At 38.9% G+C, this 20145-nt stretch overlaps 1 long non-coding RNA gene across 1 annotated transcript; it reads left to right on the top strand.

Annotated features, from left to right (window-relative positions):
* The first annotated feature begins 15607 nt into the window (after positions 1-15607).
* On the top strand, positions 15608-16360 carry LOC129759625 (uncharacterized). The gene is made up of 3 exons (XR_008740203.1): positions 15608-15907; positions 15968-16208; positions 16270-16360. It is a non-coding gene; the product is annotated as an uncharacterized LOC129759625 (long non-coding RNA).
* Positions 16361-20145: the final 3785 nt, after the last annotated feature.

Raw genomic sequence — 20145 nt, 5'->3', positions numbered from 1 at the left:
ATTTTTGGATTTTCTGTCAGTGTCATTCCAATCGAGCAAAACCAAGCAGTCTTAAAGGCAGACCTACAGCAGGGTTGCAAGCACATTATTTCGAAAGGTATCAGATTGCGCTTCTTTGTTTACTATAGTTTCTTTAACCTTATAAAGCGAAGTAAGTAAAGAAAACAGCAGTTCATTAGTTTTAGTGATAAGTTTAGCGAGTTGTGTCAAAACTGGACCTAGCAGAGGGGCGACAAACTTATCTCGATCATGCTTATATCTTCAGTGTAATAAAAAAAAAATATTCTGCATCAAATTGATCGTTTGCCTAAATAGATCCACTGCTGATTTTCTTAAAAGATTTAAGTTGTACTATACGAAAAACCGTCGTACTTACCTTTGTGTACTTTAAATGGTATTTGATTTAAATTTGGAAACCTGTCAAAATTAATTATTCCTATGAAAATGATGTTCATCTGATCCTGGCGCCTCAATTGGTTTCTATTTTAAAATCGTACTATCGGAACAAATTATATTGACATTATCGATTGATATCCAATATTTGGATTGAAAAAAGACCCTCAGAGCCAAAGAGGTATAAGTGCAAATATGATCGATTTTGAGTTAGTAATACTTAACAATTTTTCATATTTTAATTTGTATTTGGTAATTTTATCGGGTTATTTTAAGTTTATTTACAAAAATAACAATTTTTGAATAATATATGGAATATGACCAAACAACTTAAATGCATGTTTTCTCGAATTATTCTTTTATTCAGCTTTACCCCTTCGGCTCTAAGGGTCGTAAATAACTTTTTTGTTTTTGTATTTTTATTGAGTATTAATAGCTTTCCTTTAATTTAAAGTTTCCATCCACTCATTTATAAGATTACTTTGTTGGGATACAGCAATGGTGTTTATTTCTGTTTGATGTTATTTTGATGAGAAATATGGTTATGTTAAGGTTACCAAAATTCAAACTTATTTATTCAAATTTCGTTCCAAAATAATCAATAAAGATCAACACTTTTTCTGAAAAATGATAGAATTCAAGGCGTTCGTTAATTAACTTTATTAATCACGATTGCCTTATTTTATAATAATCAATTAAATTTATTTAAAGTAATGATTGAATTTTTATGAACATTGGTTAGAATAAATCGAATCTAAATATTAAACTTGAAACTTTTTCAAATTTTTTATTTCAGTTTTTAAACATGTCTCGCACCAAAAAATATTCGTCGGAATACAAAGCGAAAAAACTTCGTTTGTACGATAAGCAAAAGTACATTAAAAAACTCGCTTCTGTTATAAATGAGCAAAACAGAAAATCAGATGTCAGTTTTTCTAATCAACCAAACGTAACAATTTTGGAAGAAATACAAACAAATCAAAATTGTTACAGTGAAGAAAATCGACAAAGAGAAACCCTGAATCATGCAGAAGCAATTGATGATTATGCCAATACTATTGTAAACGAAGATAACTCATATAAAGAGCAAGAACAACAAAGAATCCAGAGGAAAAGAAGAGATATTGAAATTTCTTCAATCATGCGAGAAAAAAATGCTAAAAGGATTCGAGAAATAAGAGCAGATATGAGCTATTACGAAAATGAAAAAACGATGAACAGACTTCGTATGCGTAAGATAAGAAATGAAAACATGGAATACTATGCAAGAGAGAAGAATAATATTCTATGTAAATTGGCAGAAAAACGTTTAAGACACGAAAACGTCCAAGCTGCGTCGAATCATTCAAATTTGTTGAATATACGTTTACAGAGAAGCAATGAAACGTATAATGTTAATGAAAATGCACGCAACAGATTATCACGACGGGAGCAAAGAATGAATGAATTCATAGCTCATCGAGACAAATATTACAACTTTCTAATTCGTTCGAATGATATTCAATCGAAATCAATAAGGGAATTCATTGAGAATAGAAAGCAGATGCCCAGTTATGTATGCGCAAGCTGCGAGGGTTCATTTTTCTATAAGAGTGTTCAAAAAATTTCTGAACAGATAATTGATAAAATTCTGAAAAACGAAAACGTTCAAAATACTTGCGATTCACGCACCTTGAATTATTATTTTCAAAATTCTTGCAATTTTCTGTGTAAAACTTGCATTAAATATGTAAAAGAACGTAAAATTCCCAAGCTTGCTTCAAGTTGGGGATTAAAATTACCGCCGGTTCCCGAATGCATTACAAGACTTAATGATATTGAAGAAAGAATAGTTTCTCCTTATGTTGCTTTCCAAAAGGTTGTTCTCATGTCAAAACGTGCTTGTAATCCACAGCATGGAATGAAAGGGAGTGCAATTCATGTGCCTAGTAGTGTGCCACTTATGGTTTCGTCTTTGCCAAGACAACTAAATAATCTTGATGTTATACCTATACCGGTGGAATTCAAACGACATATGGGTCACTCTTCCACATATATTAGTGGATTGGTCCGTGCGTCATATGTATCAGAAGCTCTTGATTATTTGAAAAATACTGAATTATACAAAAAACATGACATACAAGTTTCTTCTCATGATATGAGAATTTTCACGGAGGAAATCAATCGGAACAATGTCATAAATTTAGATGCCAGTGAAAATCAAGTTGCTACAAGCGACGACGGTAATATTCGGGATAATCAACTTTGTTCTGGATTAGAACAAGAAGTGAATTCGAATTTACAATTAGACGATTTAGAGGTCGATGATGAATTTTATGAACATTTGGTTGATGATGATGATGAATGTTTACTTTTCGACTTCAATCAACAAACGGCACAACATGCCACTATTGTTATGGCTCCAGGTCAAAATCACTGGCCTGTTTCAGTTCACATTCAACCAGATGTTGAATGTTTTTGTTTTCCAAAAATTTTCGCTGGAAAAAAAAGGCAAGTACTTAACAAAAATATTACAAGATCTGATTTAATTAAATGGGAAGTACGCTGCCATACAGTTAAAATTTCGGCATTCAGAATTTTATATTTGGCCAAAATGAAATTGGAATCAGAAGTTCTTAGTTCAACTACACTTACACTAAAAAAGAAATCTAATGCTAATGGTGTTACAGTTGAGGAAGCATTAAATCCCCAGTTTATTACAGAGCTTAGGCAGCATAATGATGGGTTGAATTTTTTAAAGCACATCAGATGTTCTCCAAGTTTTTGGAGCTCGAAGAAAAAGAATCTCTTTGCGATGTTGCGGCAGTGCGGAAAACCAATGTTTTTCTTAACCGTGTCTGCAGTTGAAAATAAATGGCCTGAATTGATACAAGGGTTGGTATTGAAGACTACAGGGAAACAAATTTCGTTATTGCAAGCTCTTAACCTTCCGGAACAACAAAAACACGATCTTATTAAAGAAAATCCTGTTTACTCTGCATTGTATTATGATTTTAAAATTACTGAGCTAATGAAATTAATGAAACAAAGCTCAGGCCCATTCCAACCGTATAAAATAACAGATTTTTACCGAAGGCGCGAATTTCAAATGAGGGGATCTCCCCATGATCATATGTTACTGTTCATTGAAGATGCACCTTGTCTAGATTTAAATGATGAAGATAGTATAAAAGCTTTTGAAAAGTTTGCTGATACATTTATCACATGTCAGTATGATGCTGATAATCCACTTTGTAAATATTTGCGTCACAAGCACACTGATACATGTTCAAAAGGACGGAGCAATAAAAACACATGTAGATTTAATTTTCCAAAATTTGTTCTATCAGAAACTAAAATTTTAAAACCATTGCCCAAGAACGAAATTACTGCAGCGGTTAAGAGAAATCTACAGAAAATAAAAGAAACGATGGAAGTTCTATATTCAAGTAGAGAAAGATCAAATCTCAGTTTTGAAGAAATTTTAGAAAGCTTGCATTTGACTAAAGATCATTACATAACCGCTTTAAGAGCTTCTATAAGTAAAGTTACAATTTTTTATAAACGCAGGAGCTGTGAAGTTGATATCAATTCTTATAATCCAATAATATTGAATTTAATGGAGTCAAATACAGATTTGCAGCTAATTCTAGATGAATATGGCGTTGCAGCATACATTGTTGATTACATTGCTAAGTCTGAATCGGGACTCTCGAAGCAGTTGAAGGAACTGCAAAATGAATTAGATAAAAGAAATACTACTTATCTTGAAAAGTTGAGGACAATTGCTAACAAATTTCTCAATTCGAATCTAATGAGCGTCAGCGAAGCTATTTATCATTGTTTAAGTATTCCTTTGTCCCATTTCAGTCGAACTCATATATATATCAGCACCTGTAAATCTGAAGATAGGGTAGTTTTTCTTAAATCAGAAAAACAATTAAGATCAATGAGCAAAGATAGTACCGATATCGCTGGTAAAGATATCATAACATATTATGCGGAACGAGTAGATTTACAAAACATTTGTTTAGCTGAGTACGCTGCATTTTATTTTAAAGCTAAAGGAAAAAGTCGTCCTGATAAGAACAGGTCACAGATTTCTGACGAAGAAGAGGACATTGAAGAAACAGAAGTAGATAGAGAAAATCCTAACCATAAGAGAAGGAAAACAGCTCGAATTCTGAGATATAATCGATACAAAATCGAACAAGATCCCGACAATTATTATCGAGAGCAATTACTTCTATTCTATCCTTGGAGAAATGAAATCAATGAAATTGAAACAGTGAACTGGTTGGAAGTGTATAATAATAACCTCGGTGTGATTACTAGAAATCGTTCCAAATTTCAAATTCTGTCAGATGATGTAATAGACAAAGCAATAGAAGCCGCAAATGATAATAGAGCAGATTTAGAAAATGAAGAAATTTCCGAATTCGAACAAAATCAGCTGTCTAAAGATCATGAAATCGATATTCTTGTACAAGGAGGTATTGATAGACCAAAAACGTTTACTCCATTTGTGTATTCGGCTCCTCCGAAAGTAAACAAACGCGATCTTCTTGAAAATCTAAGGAAGCTTAATAACAGACAAAGAGAAATTGTAATTCATATTTACAAATGCTTTAAACTGAACAAGTTACCTTTAAAAATTTTCATCTCCGGCTCAGCAGGTGTTGGAAAAAGTTTAGTTATATCAACAATTTATCAATTGATTACATATTTTCTGGAGTACTGTGTTGAAACCTCAGTTTGGCAATCATCAGATTCTGTCAAAGTGTTATTAAGTGCGTTTTCTGGAAAAGCTGCCTTTTTAATTGGAGGCAATACTTTGCACTCAGCTTTTGCCTTACCATTGACCGAAACTAGAAACATACCAGATTTACCTATGGACGTCGCAAATAATTTACGCCAACAATTGTTACATTGTAAATTGATAGTCATAGATGAAATTTCAATGGTTGGAAGTACCATTTTCAGTCGTATAGATACAAGATTGCGCCAAATTACAGGAATGGATGAAAGTTTTGGTGGTTTATCTGTAATAACCGTAGGAGATTTCCGACAGCTTCCGCCGGTCAAAGATAGATTCATTTTTAACCCTCCCAGAGATTGTTTGGTGACGTTGGATCTTTCCCCTTTATGGGCGGATTTTGAATTTTATGAATTAACTGAGGTCATGAGACAGAAAGACGACTTAGACTTTGTTAATGCGTTGAATAATTTTGCCCAGGGAACTATGAACGCAGCAGATATCAACGTTTTTAAAAGTAGAGAAGTCTCCGAAAGTGAAGTACCTAGTGACGCTATAAGGTTGTATTATACGAATTTGGATGTTGACAGATATAATGCCATAAAAATTGCAGAGTCGACTGAAACCGAAATTTTAAGTTTGGCTGAAGATAAATTGACAGGCAATTTGAAAGAAGAACAAATTTTAAAGAAACTTGATATTTGGAAAGCTAAAACTACCCGGGATTGTGGAGGGTATCCATATTCTATACAATTCAAAAAAGGTATCAAGTACATGGTAACTGCAAATTTAGATGTATCGGATGGCATCGTAAACGGTGCAACTGGAGTTTTGGAATTTGTTTTTTGTAATCCACAATCGAATAAACCTATCGTGGTGTACCTTAATTTTGACAGCAAGAAAGTTGGCAGAAAAGCTCGACTTAAATTTCATGAATTTACAGAAAATTTGAATCTTAACAAAAACTGGACACCTATTGAAAGGCAAAGATATAGTTTGACTAATCATTTTCAACGTGACTATCAAGTTATTAGGAATCAATTCCCATTAGTTCCCTGTGAAGCGCTTACAATTCATAAAAGTCAGGGACAAACATATTCCAAAGTGTGCGTTGATCTACGCAAGAAAGGTAACTCAACTCGTCAGTTAATTTATGTTGCCTTGAGTCGTGTTTCGAAACTATCTGGGCTTTATATATTAGGAAAATTTCCGGGAAATATGGCCGATAATCCTACCATAAGAGCTTGTTTGAAAGAAACGGAAAGATTAAAGACATACAGACAATTAACTTTAGCGTTTGATAATTTAACAACTCACGCAGGATTGGTTATTGCTTATCAGAATTCTAGATCTTTGAGAGAAAATTTCAAGTACATATCCGCGGATGCATGGTATTCGAGATGTGACATAATTGTATTTTCTGAAACGGGGATCCTTACAAACGATGAAGTAAATATACCCAATTTCCATATTGTTTACCGATCAGATAGACAAAAATTTCCATTTTTTGTTAAGAGTGGCATTGCCAAAGGTATAATATGCTATGCGAAAATTGGTTTAATAGTTTCAGTAGAAAGTCATAAGACGGTTTTCAAAGCCAATAACCAGAATAAATATGTTGGCCATACTGACTTAGTTCTTCTAAAACATGGAAATTTTTCACTTCTTACAGGCTATAAATCACCGAAAATTAATTATAATGAATTTATATCTGTATTCAATTTAATTTATAAGGCTTACAGTGAACCAATCGTATTCATAGGAGATTTCAATTTTAATCTCAACAGTACATGTGACGAAACAAAAAAATTAGTAAATAATCTGAATAGAATGCATCTTTATGATAAGTTAGTTTGTTATGAACCTACAACAGATCTTGGTTCTAGATTAGATATTGTATTTTCTAACATAAGAAATATTTCAGCTGGTGTATATGAGTCTTATTTTTCTGACCACAAACCAATCTTTGCGATAATTCCTCAAACAGTATTGGAATTGGAATCTGCTGAAATTCTAGGAAGTGAGTATTTTGATACTTCTTCATCAAATATAGTGAATGACAACATTCATAATGAACTTTTCAATGATCCTCCAGAAGAATTATTTAATGAAGCTAATATTTTGATTGAAAATTCAACAACAGAGATATTAGAAAATGAAGAATGGTTCAACGAAGAGCTTTTTAGAAATTTGAATAGTGCAATATTAGACATTTTGGTTACTTCAATGAATTTTAATCTAGATACAGAATACCGCGTTATGTCATTGTTAGAAAGTTATTCTCAATCCCTAGATTTAGTTCATACGCATATGGATGTTTCTCCAATTCAGATTTTTGACCGTTTACGTGATCTTGACAGGATGGCAAACGAACAGTATTTTCAAGAATTTGTTGAAATTGAAATTCCGAGAGATGGAAATTGTCAGTTCCATTCGATTTCATATTCTTTGATTGGAAATACACTTTTGTCAAATGTTCTCCGAACGTTCGCATTCAGAAGTGTTTTACAAAATAAGTCCTATTTTGAAGGTAGAGAAAATTTACTTGAATCGGGATCATTTTTCAATCTTCTTTGTATTTCATGTGAGGACAGTGCCTGGGGTAATGCAGATACTTTATACGCATTAAGTATTATTTTAAAACGAAGTATTTTTGTCGTTATCAAGGGAACCCCAGTTAATTGTTTAGAAATCAGACCACCAGTGGTATCATTGACTCCAATTGTTATGATTTACGGATCATCACATTATAATGTACTTCTCCCTAAAAAACTTAATTCTAAACATGAGTTTCCGAATACAAGTGTAATTAATGTAAGAGAAAGTGAACTGTTCTTGTAATTTTTTGTTTTTAATACGATTCACACATTGGTAATTGAATTAATATTGAGTACAGTTCATAATAGTTGTGATGTTGTTCTCTGGTTACTAAATAGGATCAGAAAAAATGTGGCATCAATTTGCGAGTCTTTCATTTGAGCTTCCTTCGCGATCGCAGTGCATCAGATAAATCAATAAAAGGTAAAATGAAATGCGAAGAGCTTGAAACAATTCAGTTTAGATTTAAATAAAATTTAAGTAAGATGTCAACATTGATGAGACAAGTCACTGCAGATATTCAGTTATTCCTTAGTATCTGTGTATTGTAGCGAAATTGAAACAGTCAGCGATGGTTCGTCTAAATTCTCATGGATGATAATGATAATGATGATGATAATAATAGTGATAATTTTTAAGATTGTTGAATATTCATTGGCCTTTTGTCAACTTGAAATTAGTTAAGAGAAGTCTACATATATTTGAGCACTGCGCGGTATTTACATGAATTGTTCCAAATCTGAGATGGTTCTTAGTACAATTGTAGCAGTAAATGAATGTGATTTGTTAAAAAAAAATCTTTTCAAAAATATAACTCGATCCGCTCAAATATGTGTAGGGGAATGAGGTGGGAACATTATCATCATCATTATCATTATGATTTTATTATTCAAATTTCATAATCGCAGTTGATCTTATTAATTTTCAATCCTAATAGAATCGTTGAAAGAATAATAACTGTTTGAAGCGAGATAAACTTCTCAATTCTTTGGCATTGCACAGTGTGGCTGGACACTAGGACAACCACTAAGGCGTGGCGAGACACCCGCCTTGAACAAGCACAGTGCGACGAGACATCCACTGTTTGAAGCGAGATAACATTCTCAATACTTTTGCATTGCACAGCGTGGCTGGACACTTGGACATCCACTAAGGTGTGGCGAGACACCCGCCTTGAACAAGCACAGTGCGACGAGACATCCACTGTTTGAAGCGAGATAACATTCTCAATACTTTTGCATTGCACAGTGCGACGAGACATCCACTGTTTGAAGCGAGATAACATTCTCAATACTTTTGCATTGCACAGTGCGACGAGACATCCACTGTTTGAAGCGAGATAACATTCTCAATACTTTTGCATTGCACAGTGTGGCTGGACACTTGGACATCCACTAAGGCGTGGCGAGACACCCGCCTTGAACAAGCACAGTGCGACGAGACATCCACTGTTTGAAGCGAGATAACATTCTCAATACTTTTGCATTGCACAGCGTGGCTGGACACTTGGACATCCACTAAGGTGTGGCGAGACACCCGCCTTGAACAAGCACAGTGCGACGAGACATCCACTGTTTGAAGCGAGATAACATTCTCAATACTTTTGCATTGCACAGCGTGGCTGGACACTTGGACAACCACTAAGGCGTGGCGAGACACCCGCCTTGAACAAGCACAGTGCGACGAGACATCCACTGTTTGAAGCGAGATAACATTCTCAATACTTTTGCATTGCACAGTGTGGATGGACACTTGGACATCCACTAAGGCGTGGCGAGACACCCGCCTTCAACAAGCACAGTGCGACGAGACATCCACTGTTTGAAGCGAGATTACATTCTCAATACTTTTGCATTGCACAGTGCGACGAGACATCCACTGTTTGAAGCGAGATAACATTCTCAATACTTTTGCATTGCACAGTGCGACGAGACATCCACTGTTTGAAGCGAGATAACATTCTCAATACTTTTGCATTGCACAGTGCGACGAGACATCCACTGTTTGAAGCGAGATAACATTCTCAATACTTTTGCATTGCACAGCGTGGCTGGACACTTGGACAACCACTAAGGCGTAGCGTGACACCCGCCTTGAACAAGCACAGTGCGACGAGACATCCACTGTTTGAAGCGAGATAACATTCTCAATACTTTTGCATTGCACAGCGTGGCTGGACACTTGGACATCCACTAAGGCATGGCAAGACACCCGCCTTCAACAAGCACAGTGCGACGAGACATCCACTGTTTGAAGCGAGATAACATTCTCAATACTTTTGCATTGCACAGTGCGACGAGACATCCACTGTTTGAAGCGAGATAACATTCTCAATACTTTTGCATTGCACAGCGTGGCTGGACACTTGGACAACCACTAAGGCGTGGCGAGACACCCGCCTTGAACAAGCACAGTGCGACGAGACATCCACTGTTTGAAGCGAGATAATATTCTCAATACTTTTGCATTGCACAGCGTGGCTGGACACTTGGACAACCACTAAGGCGTGGCGAGACACCCGCCTTCAACAAGCACAGTGCGACGAGACATCCACTGTTCGAAGCGAGATAACATTCTCAATACTTTTGCATTGCACAGTGTGGATGGACACTTGGACATCCACTAAGGCGTGGCGAGACACCCGCCTTGAACAAGCACAGTGCGACGAGACATCCACTGTTTGAAGCGAGATAACATTCTCAATACTTTTGCATTGCACAGCGTGGCTGGACACTTGGACAACCACTAAGGCGTGGCGAGACACCCGCCTTGAACAAGCACAGTGCGACGAGACATCCACTGTTTGAAGCGAGATAACATTCTCAATACTTTTGCATTGCACAGCGTGGCTGGACACTTGGACATCCACTAAGGTGTGGCGAGACACCCGCCTTGAACAAGCACAGTGCGACGAGACATCCACTGTTTGAAGCGAGATAACATTCTCAATACTTTTGCATTGCACAGCGTGGCTGGACACTTGGACATCCACTAAGGCGTGGCGAGACACCCGCCTTGAACAAGCACAGTGCGACGAGACATCCACTGTTTGAAGCGAGATAACATTCTCAATACTTTTGCATTGCACAGTGCGACGAGACATCCACTGTTTGAAGCGAGATAACATTCTCAATACTTTTGCATTGCACAGTGCGACGAGACATCCACTGTTTGAAGCGAGATAACATTCTCAATACTTTTGCATTGCACAGTGTGGCTGGACACTTGGACATCCACTAAGGCGTGGCGAGACACCCGCCTTGAACAAGCACAGTGCGACGAGACATCCACTGTTTGAAGCGAGATAACATTCTCAATACTTTTGCATTGCACAGTGCGACGAGACATCCACTGTTTGAAGCGAGATAACATTCTCCATACTTTTGCATTGCACAGTGCGACGAGACATCCACTGTTTGAAGCGAGATAACATTCTCAATACTTTTGCATTGCACAGTGTGGCTGGACACTTGGACATCCACTAAGGCGTGGCGAGACACCCGCCTTGAACAAGCACAGTGCGACGAGACATCCACTGTTTGAAGCGAGATAACATTCTCAATACTTTTGCATTGCACAGCGTGGCTGGACACTTGGACAACCACTAAGGCGTGGCGAGACACCCGCCTTGAACAAGCACAGTGCGACGAGACATCCACTGTTTGAAGCGAGATAACATTCTCAATACTTTTGCATTGCACAGTGCGACGAGACATCCACTGTTTGAAGCGAGATAACATTCTCCATACTTTTGCATTGCACAGTGCGACGAGACATCCACTGTTTGAAGCGAGATAACATTCTCCATACTTTTGCATTGCACAGTGCGACGAGACATCCACTGTTTGAAGCGAGATAACATTCTCAATACTTTTGCATTGCACAGTGTGGCTGGACACTTGGACATCCACTAAGGCGTGGCGAGACACCCGCCTTGAACAAGCACAGTGCGACGAGACATCCACTGTTTGAAGCGAGATAACATTCTCAATACTTTTGCATTGCACAGCGTGGCTGGACACTTGGACAACCACTAAGGCGTGGCGAGACACCCGCCTTGAACAAGCACAGTGCGACGAGACATCCACTGTTTGAAGCGAGATAACATTCTCAATACTTTTGCATTGCACAGTGCGACGAGACATCCACTGTTTGAAGCGAGATAACATTCTCCATACTTTTGCATTGCACAGTGCGACGAGACATCCACTGTTTGAAGCGAGATAACATTCTCAATACTTTTGCATTGCACAGTGTGGCTGGACACTTGGACATCCACTAAGGCGTGGCGAGACACCCGCCTTGAACAAGCACAGTGCGACGAGACATCCACTGTTTGAAGCGAGATAACATTCTCAATACTTTTGCATTGCACAGCGTGGCTGGACACTTGGACAACCACTAAGGCGTGGCGAGACACCCGCCTTGAACAAGCACAGTGCGACGAGACATCCACTGTTTGAAGCGAGATAACATTCTCAATACTTTTGCATTGCACAGTGCGACGAGACATCCACTGTTTGAAGCGAGATAACATTCTCAATACTTTTGCATTGCACAGTGTGGCTGGACACTTGGACATCCACTAAGGCGTGGCGAGACACCCGCCTTGAACAAGCACAGTGCGACGAGACATCCACTGTTTGAAGCGAGATAACATTCTCAATACTTTTGCATTGCACAGTGCGACGAGACATCCACTGTTTGAAGCGAGATAACATTCTCCATACTTTTGCATTGCACAGTGCGACGAGACATCCACTGTTTGAAGCGAGATAACATTCTCAATACTTTTGCATTGCACAGTGTGGCTGGACACTTGGACATCCACTAAGGCGTGGCGAGACACCCGCCTTGAACAAGCACAGTGCGACGAGACATCCACTGTTTGAAGCGAGATAACATTCTCAATACTTTTGCATTGCACAGCGTGGCTGGACACTTGGACATCCACTAAGGTGTGGCGAGACACCCGCCTTGAACAAGCACAGTGCGACGAGACATCCACTGTTTGAAGCGAGATAACATTCTCAATACTTTTGCATTGCACAGTGCGACGAGACATCCACTGTTTGAAGCGAGATAACATTCTCCATACTTTTGCATTGCACAGTGCGACGAGACATCCACTGTTTGAAGCGAGATAACATTCTCAATACTTTTGCATTGCACAGTGTGGCTGGACACTTGGACATCCACTAAGGCGTGGCGAGACACCCGCCTTGAACAAGCACAGTGCGACGAGACATCCACTGTTTGAAGCGAGATAACATTCTCAATACTTTTGCATTGCACAGCGTGGCTGGACACTTGGACAACCACTAAGGCGTGGCGAGACACCCGCCTTGAACAAGCACAGTGCGACGAGACATCCACTGTTTGAAGCGAGATAACATTCTCAATACTTTTGCATTGCACAGTGCGACGAGACATCCACTGTTTGAAGCGAGATAACATTCTCAATACTTTTGCATTGCACAGTGCGACGAGACATCCACTGTTTGAAGCGAGATAACATTCTCAATACTTTTGCATTGCACAGTGTGGCTGGACACTTGGACATCCACTAAGGCGTGGCGAGACACCCGCCTTGAACAAGCACAGTGCGACGAGACATCCACTGTTTGAAGCGAGATAACATTCTCAATACTTTTGCATTGCACAGCGTGGCTGGACACTTGGACATCCACTAAGGTGTGGCGAGACACCCGCCTTGAACAAGCACAGTGCGACGAGACATCCACTGTTTGAAGCGAGATAACATTCTCAATACTTTTGCATTGCACAGCGTGGCTGGACACTTGGACAACCACTAAGGCGTGGCGAGACACCCGCCTTGAACAAGCACAGTGCGACGAGACATCCACTGTTTGAAGCGAGATAACATTCTCAATACTTTTGCATTGCACAGTGCGACGAGACATCCACTGTTTGAAGCGAGATAACATTCTCAATACTTTTGCATTGCACAGTGCGACGAGACATCCACTGTTTGAAGCGAGATTACATTCTCAATACTTTTGCATTGCACAGCGTGGCTGGACACTTGGACATCCACTAAGGTGTGGCGAGACACCCGCCTTGAACAAGCACAGTGCGACGAGACATCCACTGTTTGAAGCGAGATAACATTCTCAATACTTTTGCATTGCACAGCGTGGCTGGACACTTGGACATCCACTAAGGTGTGGCGAGACACCCGCCTTGAACAAGCACAGTGCGACGAGACATCCACTGTTTGAAGCGAGATAACATTCTCAATACTTTTGCATTGCACAGCGTGGCTGGACACTTGGACAACCACTAAGGCGTGGCGAGACACCCGCCTTGAACAAGCACAGTGCGACGAGACATCCACTGTTTGAAGCGAGATAACATTCTCAATACTTTTGCATTGCACAGTGTGGATGGACACTTGGACATCCACTAAGGCGTGGCGAGACACCCGCCTTCAACAAGCACAGTGCGACGAGACATCCACTGTTTGAAGCGAGATAACATTCTCAATACTTTTGCATTGCACAGTGCGACGAGACATCCACTGTTTGAAGCGAGATAACATTCTCAATACTTTTGCATTGCACAGTGCGACGAGACATCCACTGTTTGAAGCGAGATAACATTCTCAATACTTTTGCATTGCACAGTGCGACGAGACATCCACTGTTTGAAGCGAGATAACATTCTCAATACTTTTGCATTGCACAGCGTGGCTGGACACTTGGACATCCACTAAGGTGTGGCGAGACACCCGCCTTGAACAAGCACAGTGCGACGAGACATCCACTGTTTGAAGCGAGATAACATTCTCAATACTTTTGCATTGCACAGCGTGGCTGGACACTTGGACATCCACTAAGGCATGGCAAGACACCCGCCTTCAACAAGCACAGTGCGACGAGACATCCACTGTTTGAAGCGAGATAACATTCTCAATACTTTTGCATTGCACAGTGCGACGAGACATCCACTGTTTGAAGCGAGATAACATTCTCAATACTTTTGCATTGCACAGCGTGGCTGGACACTTGGACAACCACTAAGGCGTGGCGAGACACCCGCCTTGAACAAGCACAGTGCGACGAGACATCCACTGTTTGAAGCGAGATAACATTCTCAATACTTTTGCATTGCACAGTGCGACGAGACATCCACTGTTTGAAGCGAGATAACATTCTCAATACTTTTGCATTGCACAGCGTGGCTGGACACTTGGACATCCACTAAGGCATGGCAAGACACCCGCCTTCAACAAGCACAGTGCGACGAGACATCCACTGTTTGAAGCGAGATAACATTCTCAATACTTTTGCATTGCACAGTGCGACGAGACATCCACTGTTTGAAGCGAGATAACATTCTCAATACTTTTGCATTGCACAGCGTGGCTGGACACTTGGACATCCACTAAGGTGTGGCGAGACACCCGCCTTGAACAAGCACAGTGCGACGAGACATCCACTGTTTGAAGCGAGATAACATTCTCAATACTTTTGCATTGCACAGTGTGGCTGGACACTTGGACATCCACTAAGGCATGGCAAGACACCCGCCTTGAACAAGCACAGTGCGACGAGACATCCACTGTTCGAAGCGAGATAACATTCTCAATACTTTTGCATTGCACAGTGTGGCTGGACACTTGGACAACCACTAAGGCGTGGCGAGACACCCGCCTTGAACAAGCACAGTGCGACGAGACATCCACTGTTCGAAGCGAGATAACATTCTCAATACTTTTGCATTGCACAGCGTGGCTGGACACTTGGGCAACCACTAAGGCGTGGCGAGACACCCGCCTTGAACAAGCACAGTGCGACGAGACATCCACTGTTTGAAGCGAGATAACATTCTCAATACTTTTGCATTGCACAGTGTGGCTGGACACTTGGACAACCACTAAGGCGTGGCGAGTCACTCGCCTTGAACAAGCACAGTGCGACGAGACATCAATTGTTAAAAGCGAATACGATTATCCAAGATTCACCGGAATGGAAACCATCCTACGACCAGGGAAGAGCGCAGTCCAGTTTGATTTACTTCATGCTGACCGAAGCTACAACAGCGGAAATCGAGGAAGTTTGCGGTTATGCAGCAAATTTCGATAGCTATTGGTCGGAATCCAACTAATAATCTGCATCTGAGAACCTTTATCGAAAATCCTGATATTCCGCGCTTGCCGTAAGTACCCAGTATTTACTACAAATATTACTCCACCTTATATTTTGTGTCTTTGAACAGCGCCGGAGTCCTTTACGAAAAATTTGGCAACGGTGGCACGCGGTGCTGGTTTGTTGATCAAGACGGTCAAAAACTTCGGCATCATGCGTAACGTGCCGCGGATTGGTGCTTGATGCCCGTCACCTGAGACGAGGGGGGAATTATTATAGCCCACGGCAAGGCTGTGTTGCTCAAAAGGTGGACCGATACTCAACGTTTTTCAGTTACGAGCTAACGGCGCTTCCATCAGCGATTTCAAGTGGTAAGTTAGCAATTATTCCAACCATTATCAATCAATTAAAAATTTTTTTTGTCATTTCTAGGCCAAAATTAATCATCGAAGGTGCATGTGCATGTTCCTAGGCGTATTGATCAGCCCAAGGACATTTTGTGATGGTCACATTTTCATTGGTGGGTATCTTTTTATTAATATATTTTATGACTAATTCTATTGATTGAGACATATCCTATTTTCCATAAATTGACGAAAGGATGCTACAGATGAATGCATAAGCGTTGGTGAGCGAACACCCATTTGTTTTTAGACGCTCTCAGAGGCCGGATACCTTCACTTACCACCAGATGTCGGTCGGAAAAATGTAATTATCTACCGCCTTTAATCTGCCGGAGAAAGGAGACTAGCTGTTTCTGAGTAACCATAAGTTCAACATCGAGTCGAAGATTCCATACCTGCCAGAGTAGTGAGATTGGCCGCAGTGCATCGAATGAATTTTCTGGATATATCCCAAGAGTTAAACTACGCAACATGATTTGGCAGCCGACTTTATGCTTAAGCTGCATAAGCGTTCTGAATGATACGTCGCAAGCGTTAATGGTAAAGGGAGGTGAGCAATTTTTTTAACTTTCTTTTAAATTTGTTACCTCATCCATCCAAATTTCTTATTTTGAAGTAGATGTGTTCAAATGATGATAAGCTTAAAATTAAATTTTATTTAATTCTTGATTTTTTTTTTTACTTTTACGTTCTAAATTCGAATCTTTATTCAAATTGTGTTTTTATAATGACATTGCATTTAAAATTCATTAGTTTTAAGTAAATAAAACCAATCTTTGATAACTGATGAAAATAATATGCCAAACAAAAACTAATTTAAGATATATTTATTCTCCTAACCTATCGCCTAATTTTCCTTTAAATCCTTTTCGGCTTTCTTAACATACATAGCTGTTTAAATGCAACAAAAAAAGATTGAATTATTTATGAAATGTCAATAATAATAATGCTTTTGCTTGGTTATTTCTAGATAACAATCGTACGGGTGGTGAAAATCAACTATCCCGATATGGAACTACAACGCTGCACGGGGAAAAGACTACATCACATTTGTATAAAATGCGATGATTCCACGGCGATTGTTTGATTCTATGCTCGCCAAATTTCGCGCGAACACAAACGATTGCTGGCGATTACAGTACCAGCAACAAAAAAAACCATTTTCCACCCCGTCTGGGGCTGAGTAAATGACCTGAAATTTGTACAAACAGCACCATACACCATGCCATAGACAACACAAATGGCGTGTGCAAATTCGATGATTCCAAGACGATTGTTTGATCTATGCTCGCCCACACACGATACAAACGTATTTAGCGCGAACACAAACGATGGCTGGCGATAACAGTAATAACAAAAAACCACCGCCACCCCTACTGGGGCTGAGTAAATTTCCTGAATATTGTACAAACAGCACCATACACTATGCCACAGAGGGTGGTTTGTACAAAATATTTCGATCCAGACTGATTTTACTCAAACCGTTTGCGCGCTCATTCAAGCAGTGCCATACCTCCTGCTAGTGAATTAGTGGTTCATGGTTCATGAAAAATTTATTTGTTCAAAAAATTTTTTGATTGTTATGACACTAATCTTAGTTTTAATTACTCATACTATTACATTCGATTACCATTCGAATTTGGATTTCTCCAATTGTTCGCTAAACTTAACATTATGAAACGAATTCAAATCCATACGCGGAATACAAATTCAATTTACATTTAATAATTCATAATTTGGATCAAAAAACCAGCATCTAAATAGAATTCAAATTTAAATGCAGACTCACAATTCAGAATCACAGTTCAAATTAAAAAATCATCATTCAGTTCGAAATGATATTAAAATAATAATATCATATTCAAATCTGATTTTGGAATTGTAATTCACAGTTGTGAATTCAAATTCTGGTTTAAGATTCAAAATGTATATATTTCTGATAAAAAATAGAATAATTGAGGCCCTCAGGATCAGAGGGGTGCAAGTGCCAAAATCATCAGTTTTGAGTTTAGTATACATAACGGTGCAAAACTCAGATTTTTTCTATAATTTATTAACACTTGTTTGATTGAATTAAAACTGCTCGGTTTCGAAAAATATATGAGAACTCGAGCACCTTCCCAACTTTGAACCGCGTTTTCTCGAAACTATCATTTAGACACATGTACCCCTTTGATCCCAAGCGCTTCAATTTGAATTCAGAATTTACCTCTACATATTATAATGTCATGGGGTTAATTCATGAGATTTTATGATTTTATACTAAAATGAACGGGTTTTAAATTACAGATTCTCTTTTTAGAATTATATTTTTGGTTCCTATCTTTTCTAGTTGTAGCTGCAGAATCAGATTCAAATGATTTTTAAATAGTGTAATCTAATCGAATCCGTTGACAATTTCAATAGATTACTTATTCTAATTTTGTGTCAATATCAGTTGCCCAACCTATAACGGGTTTTGATGAACGGAGCTTTAAGCTCGCGGGGATAGAGAGGCTACTTTGTACGTCTCGCAAGTCTCAATCAAGCTTTGCAGTCCGGATTTATAATGTTTCGGACAGATATCACATGCTCGCGTATGTCGGCAATGTTGCGGGCAGTAAACTGAAACTGTACAGCGATCACTTATGCAACATGTTGTCATATAGTCTGTACATCTGTAAATCTTCAGTCTCGTCGGGGTGAATGATGCTCGTTTGCCCCTGGTCCGCTGTATGGCCGTAAATTGCCACTGCTACACCTTTCCCTAGATAATACTACTAGGCTTCGGGTGGCTAGTGGCAATGGTGGTTACAGTTGAGGCTCATTTTTGGTGCGGCCGACGACCGCGCAGTTAGAACAGGTGTGTCTGACTGTGTTGTTGTGGCTTGCTAACAACTCCTAACGGAGGCAAAATTACAACAACAATTTTTTTTTCAAAAAGCTGGATTTTCATGGAAAGTAAAATTGAAACATCAGATAATCTAATCGTATGTTTTAATCCATTATTTTCAATTTCGTATATTTTAAAATTTTCTATGTTAATTTTTAGTCTGTTTAATGGACTTTGGTTGAAACGGGTCGAAACAAGTAGAAATGGATTGACAGTTGATCATCTGTCTCTTTCCGATTGACTTCGACCGATTTGTACCAGGTCGAAACGAATCCTGCTGCCGAGCTGGATTGGTTTCGACTAGTTTCCACTTGCTCCATTGAACAACGACCCAACTTGTTTCGACCAAAACATTGGCTCGTTGAACATCTATCACTTGACCGATACCAGTTGAAACCGATTTTTACCAACGGTTGAACGAAGCTTTTGGTCATTTGACATTAAACTTGATTTGAAAATGCATTAAAAAAAAATTATCATCGACATCTGTAAAGTTTTAAAATATTCTATCGCTAGAATACTAGCTCTTGGTTGAAAGCGATTAACTGCTTTAACGATTTAAGGGTTTCCACATCACAGTGTTCCACATTACAGCATAAAGTAGCATAAAGTAGGCATCGTTTGTGTTAACTGACATTCTATGCAATCCTACTTGAATGGCAGCTGCTTATTTTAATTCTAAATGATTATGATTTTATGTTGAGATATTTCGTTTTAATGAAATGGTTTGAGGTTCAGACCCGTATCTTTATATAGATTCGGTGCTCAGATAGAGATTTTAGATTTCTTTCAGCTCCCAGTTATAATTTTGCTACTAGATAAAAATAATTTGTTGCGATTCCAAATCTTTCTATCGAAACAAAATTGTTTTTGTCGCTAACAAGAACACATTTTGTTGCTTTTTATATGCTTTTAGTAAGGCTTTTTCTAACATTTCAATTTTAGTTTTTCGATTAAAGGATACCTGTTTGAGGATTTCATCGACAAAGTACCTTCACTAGAGCCTAAAATACGTAATTATGGTTCGATTTT

This window comes from Uranotaenia lowii, unplaced genomic scaffold (genome assembly GCF_029784155.1).
Source record: "Uranotaenia lowii strain MFRU-FL unplaced genomic scaffold, ASM2978415v1 HiC_scaffold_214, whole genome shotgun sequence".
In the NCBI taxonomy this organism is placed as follows: Eukaryota; Metazoa; Arthropoda; class Insecta; order Diptera; family Culicidae; genus Uranotaenia; species Uranotaenia lowii.
Note: the sequence above shows the minus strand (reverse complement) of the source record. Positions and strands in the feature narration are given on the sequence as shown.